Genomic DNA, 12,520 nt, shown 5'->3' with positions numbered 1-12,520 from the left:
AATGTAGCAGAATTTGTTAACAGCGACGTTTAGATATAACTTATTTTTTTCGTTAATCGGGGGGGGGGTGTTAAAAGGGGTTAAAATGAATTTCTATAGGATTGTTTGGCACAAAACATAAGACACAATAAAATAAAAACCAGTAACATCTAAGAGAGTTGGGGTAATGTTTGGGAGGGGTGTAAAACACTGAAAACACTTTAAAACATTTTTTTCCTTTAAACCATGTTTGATTGCGATTATTTTTTACAATTCACATCCAAAGTATGGTTTTTAACAACCCCAAAAAGAATTTATTGGGGAAATTAACCCCAGAGAAAAAGTTTATGGGGACATAAAGAAATTCAATGCTACCCTCCTCAACGGTGAGTTACCCCCAATGAAGTCCAAATTTTAAACCAACCCGCCCCCCCCCCCCCCCCAAAAAAAAAAGGTTTGTATCTCCTTTAACCACCCTCTGATTGATAGGGTGTTTTAAGAATGTAAGGAAGGAGGGTATGAAAAGCAGAAACCCTGCCACGTGACCTCTCTTCTTCCCTCTAATGTTCCTCAAAGGGGTAAAACTTTGCTAAAACTTCAAACACGATTTTTGGCTACTCTGAGTAAACGTTTATTGAGTGATTTTGTAATCAATAACATAATACTTTGAATATACTTCCCTAACATAAAAAACGTTTATATTTCATTACAAACTATGATTAAAGATCTTTATATTTCAAAATATTATTAAAATCTTAATTTATTTTATGCTAACTCTGTATAAAATAAGTGTTGTTATTTGAACCCTTTGAGATTAACATTTCTTAAGTCATTAATTTACAGTAATTTTACATAGCTTTGGGTGTCCAAGTTTAATGTGATTGTATCTAATATATAATCTTAGAAATCTGCTCTCACCCTACCCATTTTTACTTGGAGTTGTTGTTGGCTTCCTTCATATTGTAATAATAAACAAAACATGAACAATATAGTTTAATTCATATTTTAGCAAAATTTATTAGGCACTTCATTGGAGGGAATGGGGTAGTCTACCCTTTACTTTCAAGTTTAGTTTGGATAGGAAAATGCAAAAAAAAATATTTGAGTGTTGGGTTTTTTTTCTAGGGGTAATTTCAAATTGGATGTTTGAGGTACCTTTCTCCCAAATCCTACTTAAACCTATAAGGGCCTCACTGTAAAAAAGGACCATATAGGTTCCGCGGTTATATAAAACCTTCGCACAAATCTTTTTCACTGAAAAGAAAAAACATAAAAATTAACATATTGCTTGCAAGCAGCTATTAATACAAGTTTTTAAAAATGCAAAAGGGGAATCTTTAACCCAATTGTTTTATTCGCTCCTTAAACGTTTTGTTCATTGTAAATAGCGAGGATATTCTATAATTCAGAATATATCTGTTTGTATGTCATTTATGACGTTATATTCTTGGCAACTATTTAAGATAGAGGGATAAAATTCGTTGTAAAGATTCCCCCAATAATCATCTGGTTTTTAATCTAGTTGGTCCGTTGCTGAAGAAGTTGTTCCCCCTAGCAAAATTAAGGGGGTAGATACACCCCTAGCAATTTTAAAATAGCCAAGTGGGGCGAAGAGTTGCTTTGCTGATAAAAAAGCTAATTATTTCCTCATTATATGAATAAATAACCAGAAAAAATCAACAATACCCAAATAAAAAACTATCTATTCTTTACAATAAATAATTTTCATAAAATTAAAATTATTTTATTAGCATAATTGGTTCAACTGGATTACAGTGGGTATTTTAAGCATATTTTAAATCATTTTAAGTCATGTTTAAAATCACGGCTACGTATATCTTCTTATTTATGACACCGAACCTTCGCATCTAGGACATCGTGAGGAACTCCTCAGGCAAGATCATCAGTAGCTTCACCTATCCTGATAGAATGCAAAGAATTATAAATATTATTGGACAAAAAGAATTTTTTTTTTGAAATTTGGATAAGCGGCATATATATTAATTAAAATCGCAAATTTCATAATACGTATTAGATAACTTTATTAGTCTTAGATTTCGAAAATATAATTTGAAATCAATAAATATGAAAAATTTTAGGTTTCTACTGAAGTTTAGTCATACAATCATATCTACAGAGTACATAATAAACAAAAACAATCATAACTATAATAAAAATAAGTTTTTAATTCTATACAACATATTTTATATTTTTATAGAATTTTTTCAAATGTATGATCTACTTTAAAAACAAATTTTTTAACGTAATGTCGTAAATGATAAAAATATCCATTTCAAAAAGATTTAAATTTTACAATAGGATTGAATTATGAACCAAATCTTTTACATGTAATATCTTCCTATCCGCAAAAAATTTATTTGAGAAAATAGCGTTTTTAAAAAATATTTCTACTATTGCCACAATATAAGATTTTATTTCATTATTTATCAGAATAAAAAATCAGAACTTAATACGATGTCATCAGGAATACCAAGGGATCCACTGAATTGGAATAAATATGCACGTGACCTGAAATAATCAAAGATTAAAATCTAATAAACTATCACAGATTAATAAAAATCTTTTGAATAATGGTTATTAGTGTTTGATCCCATTTTGAAAACATTTTTTTACGGAAAAAAAATATTTTATTTTTCAAACTCAAACGTGAAATTTCAAAACAGCACAAATTTCTGACGTTTTCCAATCAGGTAATAATACGTCCAATCCCTTATAGTCCAAAAAAGATTATTAGTTTTTAAAATTAATCTAGAATACTACTCCAATGATATTCAACCCAATCAATACCATATGTACTAATACAATCTGTTAAATAATTTAATCTTAAGCATTTTATACAGATGTTTGATTAAGAAATCAAGTATAATAACACACTAATTTAAATAGAGATTGTGAAAAAAAGGAAAAAATATATGTTTAATATACAATCTTTATCATAAAATTTTATAATATAGTTTGTATTTCCATAAATTATTGAATATTGCTTTTCACCCATATTTAGTGTATATCAATTGCACTTTGTTGTAGTCTAGGTGTTAAAACTTCCCTTTTTTAATATTAAACGTGCATTTACATTATCTAAATGCTAATCAAAATTGTAACTTTTGAAAAAAATAAAGATTCAATTTTACATTTACTTCATGTAATGCACCAATCCATTCTCATTCATTCAAGTCTAAATTAATTTCTTCCCTTTAACATTCTGTGCTAAACCACCATTTTTAATATCATTACATCTGCCCAAAGCACTATATACAAAATCAACATGTCTATTCACACTGTTATTTTGAATATCTAGCTTTTTATCGACAGAATTTAACTTTTTCTTATTCAATTCAATGATCATACAACGAATTTAACGCAACAACTCACCATAATCAGGTAGGTATATTTTGGTCTAAAATTCCTCTTACTGTAATCAGATTTTGGAAACGAAACTTTTGATTTTTAAACAAAGAATATAAAACAGGCGTGTCTGTTATATATATAAATGTTTTTAACGTGTCAAGTATACAATTGTCCCAAACCATTAAAAATAGGGTACATATTATTTAGAATTCCAGTTAATTTATATAATTCTCAATTTTTGACATTATGCCATTTTCATATCAATAAGATGTATTCTTAACAAATATTTTAGATCAAATAGGTATTTCGTCTGTATTTATAAATGAACATTTTTTATAAAAATCAAAAAGTAAACAATTCCAGTCTATTATTTTTACAGAGTGCAATGTACATTTTACTACCAATGCATTGTTAAACTAGCCTTTTTAATTTTTGATCTTCAGAAATTTACTTATGGCTTTATTATATGTCGTGCAATTACTACAACATTCTGTAAGCATTTTCATAAATAAATAACTCATTTATTCCAAAGGAGAAACTCAAATATTTTTGAAATTCATAATGCTAGGATTATTTTTAAAATCTCAATTAATATTTTGAACCTACAGGATGTATTAATCAATATACGAATTTAATGCCAACGTATAGGGAACTTTTTGTGCTAGTTTCTTTAACTTAGAGGTAAAACACGATTAGGTATAATATACTCTTAAAATTACTTAAATTCTACTTTTTTTAAATTCATCTACTACATTTGATATCCAGATATCAAGTTTAAATTTAATTATCGACAAATGCAACTTGGAAAAGTAAAACACAATTAGGTATAATTTGCTTTTAAAATTAATTAAAATCCTACTTTTTTAAAAATTTATCTATTTGTTTGAGTACCCAAATTTTGTTTTAATTTTGTAACGCACTTTAGTCAATTTGAAAAAAACATTCTAAGTAAATGGTATTTTATATCTATATTCAACAATACTTCAAACCTAATTTAATGTATTTAAATTATCAAAATGCAACAAGTTTTTTACATTCTCCTTACAATTATAGGTAGTTCAGTTCCCAAATGATAGCAAACATAGTTTTACATAATTTCGTCCAATTTAAAAAACTTAAAAATTTTCTTACCTGTTGTCTGATAAATCGAACTTAGCTTTAAAGTATCCCATGTAATTTGTTCCTCATGCTACCTTCCATCGTAGACACTGAATATGCAGGTTTGGCTGTTTATGAACTGGCATCGCTGATTTCCTACCAGAATGTTTCCTAAAATTTAAGTGTTATGTACTCTATGAAGTTTTAGACTTTTAATTTCCAGTGTCCTATCTTTGTATTTAAACTTTCATGAAATAACCTTTTACTAATTTTAACCAGGAGTATAAAATAACCAACAAGCGAAATAATTCTAAAATTATATTTAGAGGGCAAATGGAGGGGTTGTTAATTTTACGATGCGTTGTCCCCCAATGACAACTAAAAAACACATAAGTTTCATGATTTTTTCCAAATTAATTTTGTTAATGGTATAAACTGAATTTAACCATCTTTTTGATCTTAATAAGAAAAATTAAAACCATTTCGAATTTTCATTTTTAGTTGTCCTATCCCTGTATGAATAACAAAAATTTCACAGCTCTCTTAATTAGATCGTAATAACTAGGTGTTGTAAATTTTAAATAAATATATGTCTAATTTTTACTTTCGTATCTTAAAAGTATAAATTTCAACATGCACAAGATACTTATCTGAATTTCTCAAATCTTCCATCAATAAAAAACCATTTTACAATAATAAATATCTTTCTCACCTGAGACTGTCTCGCCAACAGGCATCAGTCTCCAGGTAGATTAAAACGAAAATACTACAACAAAAATTGTTGTATCTATTTTAATAAGCAGCAATGTCATAATCATACAAAAATACCATTATTAGAATTCCATCTAAGATCATTTTTATTCTTAATGCTTTTAAGAAAAACCAAAAATATTAAAATACTTAATATTAGAGCCTTAAGTCTATAAAATTTAAAAATGATTAATTTAAACATTTAATCTTTATATCTTAGTTAAACTTGTTAAAAAAATCTTAGTTTTTACCTTTTAGATTAACAATTTTCTCCATTTTAATGACAATGATAGAAACGACAAAAAATCTAATTTTATTTTTCACCAAAAATCAAAAATGGGTGGGAATAAAAGGGGGGGTAGCTATTGATATCTTCACCCACTGATTGTTGAAACCAGAATAACTGTACTACATACAACTGTTCAGAAATTTCTATTTCAACCTTAACCCTTTACTACCTAAGCGATTATTTTATTTTTATTTTTAATTTTTTCTCAAAATATGCAGTTGTATATTTTAATGTTTTAAGATAATTTATAACTTTTCTTTTGTTGTATTCATTAATTTTGATTTAAAATTACACGTAAACTGCATTTAAATTAACAAACATAAACAAATAAAAACATAGATTACAAATTGATTTTCAAGCCTGAACAATTTTGTCCAAAATACGAAAATGTTAATGAAAATACATTAATGTAGCCTCTGTTTATAATATCTATATATAGCGAGGATGGAGGGGACATTGGGACATAAATTATTCTGATACCTTCAGTTTGATTATCATACACTCTCTCATTCGTTGGCTCAAAAACTTTGGGTACTTTCAGTGGTTGGTTCAAACTATTTGGGTCAAAACTTTTTACCCAGGTATTTGAATCTAAAAATAGCAGAATTATATTTATAATCATTGGGTGTTCTTCATTTTAAAACTACTGTAAGTATTTCTTTACCTCCCACCACCCCCACCCCCCAAACACTTACACATATTCCCTTTGCTTTAAATTACGTCAACATGTAGATTCTGGAGAATCGTTGCTCCATTTAAAAACTGTAAATTGCATTGTTCCTAAACTTACTTAAATTACATATTTTCCATATACAAATTGTAAAATTTACACGAATAAACTTATATTTAGTTCTTAAAAACGGGTAGACTGACAAAGTGATTTATAGAGTAGCTTTACCCTATATAATACTTACTAGCGGCTTCGCCCCTAGCCTCAAGGGGCTTTGCCCCAAGAGGTGATAAAAAAATAAGGCGAAAATCGTAAAGGACCAAGGAAATCTCATTCAAAACAAAAGGACCAAGGAAATCTTCTACAAAACAAGGATGACAACATCCATAAAAGCGAAGCGCTGAAACGGTAGGACGAACGGACACTTGTATAGTGTCAGAACTGAATAATAAATGTATAAGAGTCGATGCAAAATTGTAAGTAAATTTGTTGAAAAACTGCTTGATACAGAATAATGTTTATGGACATACTTACATTTTTAGGACTTAATTATAGTGTTGCTTCGGTTATAATATTGTACTTTGTTGTCCCAGGAATCAGTATACAAAAAATCAGATCAATCGGATAATTAGATCATATAAAGATTTGTTGTTAAAAAGGCAAAAAATCAACATGTTTAAAATGGCCGTATGGACATTTTGGTAATGATTATAGAGATGTACGCTTTCTAAATCGTACCTAACTACTGCAGGAATCACCATACAAAGTTTGAAATCAATAGGACAACTATAACATGCCTCAATTAACGAAAAAAGCTATCCGTTACGGACGGACCGACCCTAATTATAGAAAAGCTTTGCTTTTAAAAATAAAGGACCTAGAAAATCTTCAGAAAAAAAAAATAATAATGGGGGGGGGATTTTTTGTTTGGGGGGGTTGGGGTTGTCCCACCCCCCCCCCACCCACCCCAAGAAAATAGCTTAAAACCACCACAGGACCGATAGGTATATACCCTGAAGAGTAGAATCCAATCGGTTCAGTGGTTACCGAGATCTTAAGCTTCAGACGGACGGACGGACAGACAGACGGATAGACATCATTCTACTTTGTATTATAGATAATATTATTTAAGCATAAGACCGATCAGTTATAACGAAACCACACCATCATATCCTTAAACCCTGATCTTTATCACCTTTATCTAAAATAACAGTCAATAAAATCACTTTTTCCCAACTACGTAACGCACCGACGGGCGATCTGACAAAGTGAATTATAGAGTAGCTTTGCCCTTATTTAATGCTTATAATTCTAAGTCAAAACAAAACCGCAAATGTATCCCTTATGCCCATGATATTTACTAAAAAAACGTTATTTTGTTGCAATCTTAATTAGCCGCAAGCCTTTGGCCTGGGTGTTACAAAGATAATTATAGAAAATATTCACACACACACAGATATATTAGTAAATAAGGATGACAACATCCATAAAAGCGAAGCTTTGAATCTATAGGTAACACAAACATTAACTCTTGTATAGTTTATATGAGCTGAATAAGCAGAATATAATTATAAGTAACTTTGATGCAAAAATGCAAAAATATAGGAAATTTTTAAAAGAAATATTTACATTGTTAGGACTTGATTATAAACATGCTTAGCCAATAACATTTTACCTTGTTGTCCTAGGAATTGGAATTCCTAAAATCAGAGATCTTAAGCCACAGACAACAACATAGACATCCTTTTACTTTTATGTAAAGATTGTAATGAGAATTTACAAACTATAAGTTATCTTTTGAACATATTAATGTAAAATTAATTAATCCAAGAAAGAGAAAAACAATAAAAACTATAACAATAAATATCAGCTATACAGGGAAATGTAAATTTGCCCTATAATTACATTCAAAAACTTGTTTTAGCCCCTAGGGTAGGGGCTAGTCTAAATTTTACCTAACCTAGCCATAGAAGAGCATCACAAAATTGTAGTTCTTCAAAAATTATTTTCAAGTATTGTTATGTTACTTGATATAAGATATATTGACAGGGAAAAATCAATTTAGATTGCTAATAAGGACCTCATTTATTGTTAAGTTCGTTCATTCAGTAGAATGAGAGGTAAAGGGGATTGATAAACGGTATTTTTATTTTAGCAAGCTGCGAGCATAAATTTATCAGAATACATGGAAATCTGTTGGAACATCCAAGTAATAATATATCAACTGTTTTATATTTTAGAAAATTAATTTATCTTGCATTGACTTACCCCTAAATTTCTGAATAAATATAAGATAATGCATTTCTAATGATATACTCTGATTACGTAAAAACAAGGATTTTTATGTCCATAACTAGTGCAGCTAACAACAGTTATAATTCCAATAAGATTTGTTAGGCTAGCATAGAAGTTGGGGGTTCTTAGTAGGTTTTTAATAAATACAAGAATGACAACATCTATAAAAGCGAAGTTCTGAAACGGTATGACAGACGAATATTAACTCTTGTAGAGTGTCAGATTGATTATAGAGATGCTTCGCTTATAATATTGTACCTTATTGTAATAGGATCAGATGATTATATCACATAAAAAAATGATATAAAAAAGTTAAATATCAACATCTTTAAAATGGATGTACGGACATTCTTGTAACGATTTTAGAGTTGCAACGCTTTCTAAGTTGTACCTAACTACTACAGGAATCATCATACAATGTTTGAAATCGATTGGACAATTGTAACATTAATAAATTAACAAAAAAAAGCTAGCCGTTACGTACGGATGAACCAACCCTAATTATAGAAAAGCTTTGCTTTTAATAACATGCTACATGAATATGAAATCCAACCACCAAAGCTAGCCTTTGAAATTTGATTGGATTGGCCTAATACTTTTAAATAACGCCAGTTGGACATTTCTATATAGAAAAAAAAATCACTACTGCAAGCCTGCTTGTTTGTATGTTTGTGGAAAATTGGTTTTTTTTAGTCTGTAAAAGCCAGGGCTCTAAAGGTATAAGACAATGGTCGATAAATTGATGTTCATCCCCGGACCCCAATAATGATACACAAAATTATCCTTTCTATAGATTACAATTAGTAGTTGAAATGTTTGAACACTCAAGTTAATGAATCAACCTTTCAAAATTCCATAAAATTCCCCAACGAAAATGTTACTATAAAACATTGGAACTAGTGTGATAAATAGTCCAATGTCCCCTCCCTTCCTGCTTTAAAAACGTAAATCTATGTTTTTGACATTAGAAGGACCAACTGACTTTTACCTTTTAGAACAGCCTCGCTACAAAGAAATGCCAATAATTTAATTTATACTTACTTAACACATAGAGAACAGCTACATTTGGATGGACTCTATTTTTGTAATCAGGGAGGGAGGGGACATTGGACCGTGAATTATACTGGTCCCCAAAGTTTCATTTGCCACGATAAATTTTTTTTGTTGGCTTAAAAACTTAAGTCTTCATTTTTTAGATCCGAACTTTTCAACCAATGATTTTAATCTACAGAAGGGTCAATTAAGTTTATCATTACTGTAGATGTATATCAAATGTATGTCCATTGTCTTATCCCTTAGGACCCCTGGTGTGTAAAAAAAGTGTGGCCCCAAACTATAAAGTCCGTAATGTGTTCTCCTGTGTAAAAATATGACAAAATAGGGTTAGTTTTAAAAACAGTCAATTTTTACAAAAAAAATTAAGCGAAGGATTTCTATCCGTCCGCAACGGATAGCTTTAAAAGCTTTTTTAGGCACATGTTCAAATTGTCCTATAAATTCGAAACTTGGCATTGCACATCCTGTATAAGTTAGGTACAATTTAGTAAGCACAGCAAATCTATAACCGTTATCAGAAAGTCTATTTGTTCCCTTTAAAACATGTCGATTGTTAACTTTATGAAATTTCTTTAATTATGATTCCTAGGACAAAAAGGTACGATAGTATAATAGAAGTATCTCTAAAATTATACTCAAGTCCTAAAAATATAAGTATCTATTTAATCAGTATCGTGTACTTAAGCTATTTTGCAACTTTTTTACATACACCTGTGTCAATAAGTTTTAAATTTATATTAGAGCCTAAGTTTATCTTTTATGGATGTGTTAATCTTTGTTTCTTACAAATAACTTATTGTTTTGTTTATTTTATAGCATGTTTTTTTCTGTTAAAAAGTATGAGCACTTTCATATGACCATACAAAATGTGAAAAGCACTATAATAAGATTTTTTGCCACCAGCCTTGAAAATAATGGTTTATTTTTATATAATTAACTAGCGTTAGTCTAGGCAGCCACACTATAGGCTATATTTTTTTTAATTTGACAAAACAAACCAGGCTTTAATCTTACAATTTTTCTTTTTAATATCCGCGGAATTCAAAGCTGTCTATAATACGATGCGATAAATTACTATACTTGAAAAGAAACTATTGTTTTATAAAAGAAGATAAATCTTTAATTATTCTTTTACAAGAAAAGTAACAGGATTTGTGTCTGTCTGTCTGTCTGTGTGTACCTAAGGATCCTTTATGATTCTCCTTTACAGTATACCTTCTCATGGGTCTTAGGAAGGTTAATATTGTTTGTCATTCTTGTTTTTCTATGAAACAACGTTCAGTAAAGCAAAGCTCTGAAATCAGAAGGAAGGATAAACGAACAATAACTTTTGTAGAGTGTTAGAACTTGATAAACAGAACATCAATTTGTAAATCTAAACAAAATTGTACATAAATTTGATGTAAAATTACGTAAATGCTGGATACAGTTGAGGACATACTTTCACTTTTAGGATTTGATTAAAGAGATGCTTTGCGTATAACATTGTTCTTTGTTGTCCTATCATTGTTCTAAGAATCAGATGAATAGCTTGATTATATCATATAAAAAGTTTTAAATAGACGTAACGAATGTTGCTACGATTCCCAAATTTTACCTAACTGTTTCATCCTGCAAAGTTTGAAATCGAATAGGACTATTCTAACATGTCTAAATTAACGAAAAGAGCTAACTGTCATAGACGGATTGACTGACCCTTATTGTAGAAAAGCTTTGCTTTTAATAAAACAGAGAAAAATTCTCACGATTATGCTTGACTTTTCTGAACTTGACACTATTCCTTTAGGTTTTAGGATTAAACAAGATCAAAAATAATGCCAAAAAGCCTTAATAATACATTTGATTTATACAATGCATCACACAAATGGTATGACCAGAAAGTATATTCCTTGAAAAAATACTCAATCAGCCCAGGAATTACAATTTTTACTTGGAAAACTAGAAAGATTATCATTAACATTGGATGTTTACATTCGAGGATTTTTTTCTCAATATTCTTTCATCCTCACTTATGTATCAATGCTTTTTTGGCAGTAGTGGAAACAATACCTTAATGTTTTCTATATGCTTTTTAAAAGCGAAGCTTTTCTATAATTAGGGTCGGTCCGTCCGTCCGTCTGTACGTAACGGATAGCTGTTTTTGTTAATTTAGTCATGTTAGAATTGTCCTATCGATTTCAAACTTTGCATGATGATTCCCATAGTAGTTAGGTACGAGTTAGAAAGCAAAGCAACTCTATAATCGTTACCAGAAAGTCCATATTAAACATGTTGATTTTTAACTTTTTTAACATCAAATTTTTATATGATCTAATTATCTGATTGATCTGATTTTTCATATGTTGATTCCTGGGACAACAAAGTATAATGTTATAAACAAAGCAACTCTATAATCAAGTATGTCCACAAACATTATCCTGTATCAAGCAGTTTTCCAACAAATTTACTTACAATTTGTTTTGACTCTAATACATTTATATTCTGATTATTCAGTTCTGACACTTTATAAGTGTTAATGGCCTTTTGTTCTACAGTTTCAGTGCTTTGCTTTTATGGATGTTGTCATCCTTGTTATTTCAGATAATAATCAAAACTTGTCTAAAACTTAATCGTTGACAGGTGGTACAAGTACAACAACTTCTTTAAAAAAGTAAAAATTTTGTTTGGTACATTTTATCAAATTTTGTAAAAAGATAATAGCTATATAATACATATTTATAGACAGCTTTCTGCAGAAATTAGAATTATTATTTTGCTTTTATTATTTGTAGAAAATTGTCTGTAATACGATGCTTTACATTATATTTTAGTATAGCTAAGAGCTGGTTCTAATCCAGCTGATATTAATCGGTTTTGCAGCCATACTGAAAAAAAACCTGGACAGAAAATGTACTGTATAAAATCAGACTTTGACTTTGCCCGTCATCCATCACTTATTTTGAAAAATAGATATATAATTACTTGGATGTTGCAGAAAATTTTCATGTACTCTACAGAAGTGATGCTCACAGCTG

The 12,520-nt window shown here is 29.4% G+C and overlaps 1 long non-coding RNA gene across 1 annotated transcript; it reads right to left on the bottom strand.

Annotated features, from left to right (window-relative positions):
* Positions 1–1,707: 1,707 nt before the first annotated feature.
* Positions 1,708–5,636, bottom strand: LOC145306410 (uncharacterized). Its single transcript, XR_013875003.1, has 4 exons — positions 5,448–5,636; positions 5,159–5,212; positions 4,480–4,617; positions 1,708–2,508 (listed from the first exon to the last, which is right to left on the bottom strand). It is a non-coding gene; the product is annotated as an uncharacterized LOC145306410 (long non-coding RNA).
* Positions 5,637–12,520: the final 6,884 nt, after the last annotated feature.

Source organism: Acartia tonsa, chromosome 14 (genome assembly GCF_053477335.1).
Source record: "Acartia tonsa isolate MP-2025a chromosome 14, ASM5347733v1, whole genome shotgun sequence".
Lineage (NCBI taxonomy): Eukaryota > Metazoa > Arthropoda > Copepoda > Calanoida > Acartiidae > Acartia > Acartia tonsa.
Note: the sequence above shows the minus strand (reverse complement) of the source record. Positions and strands in the feature narration are given on the sequence as shown.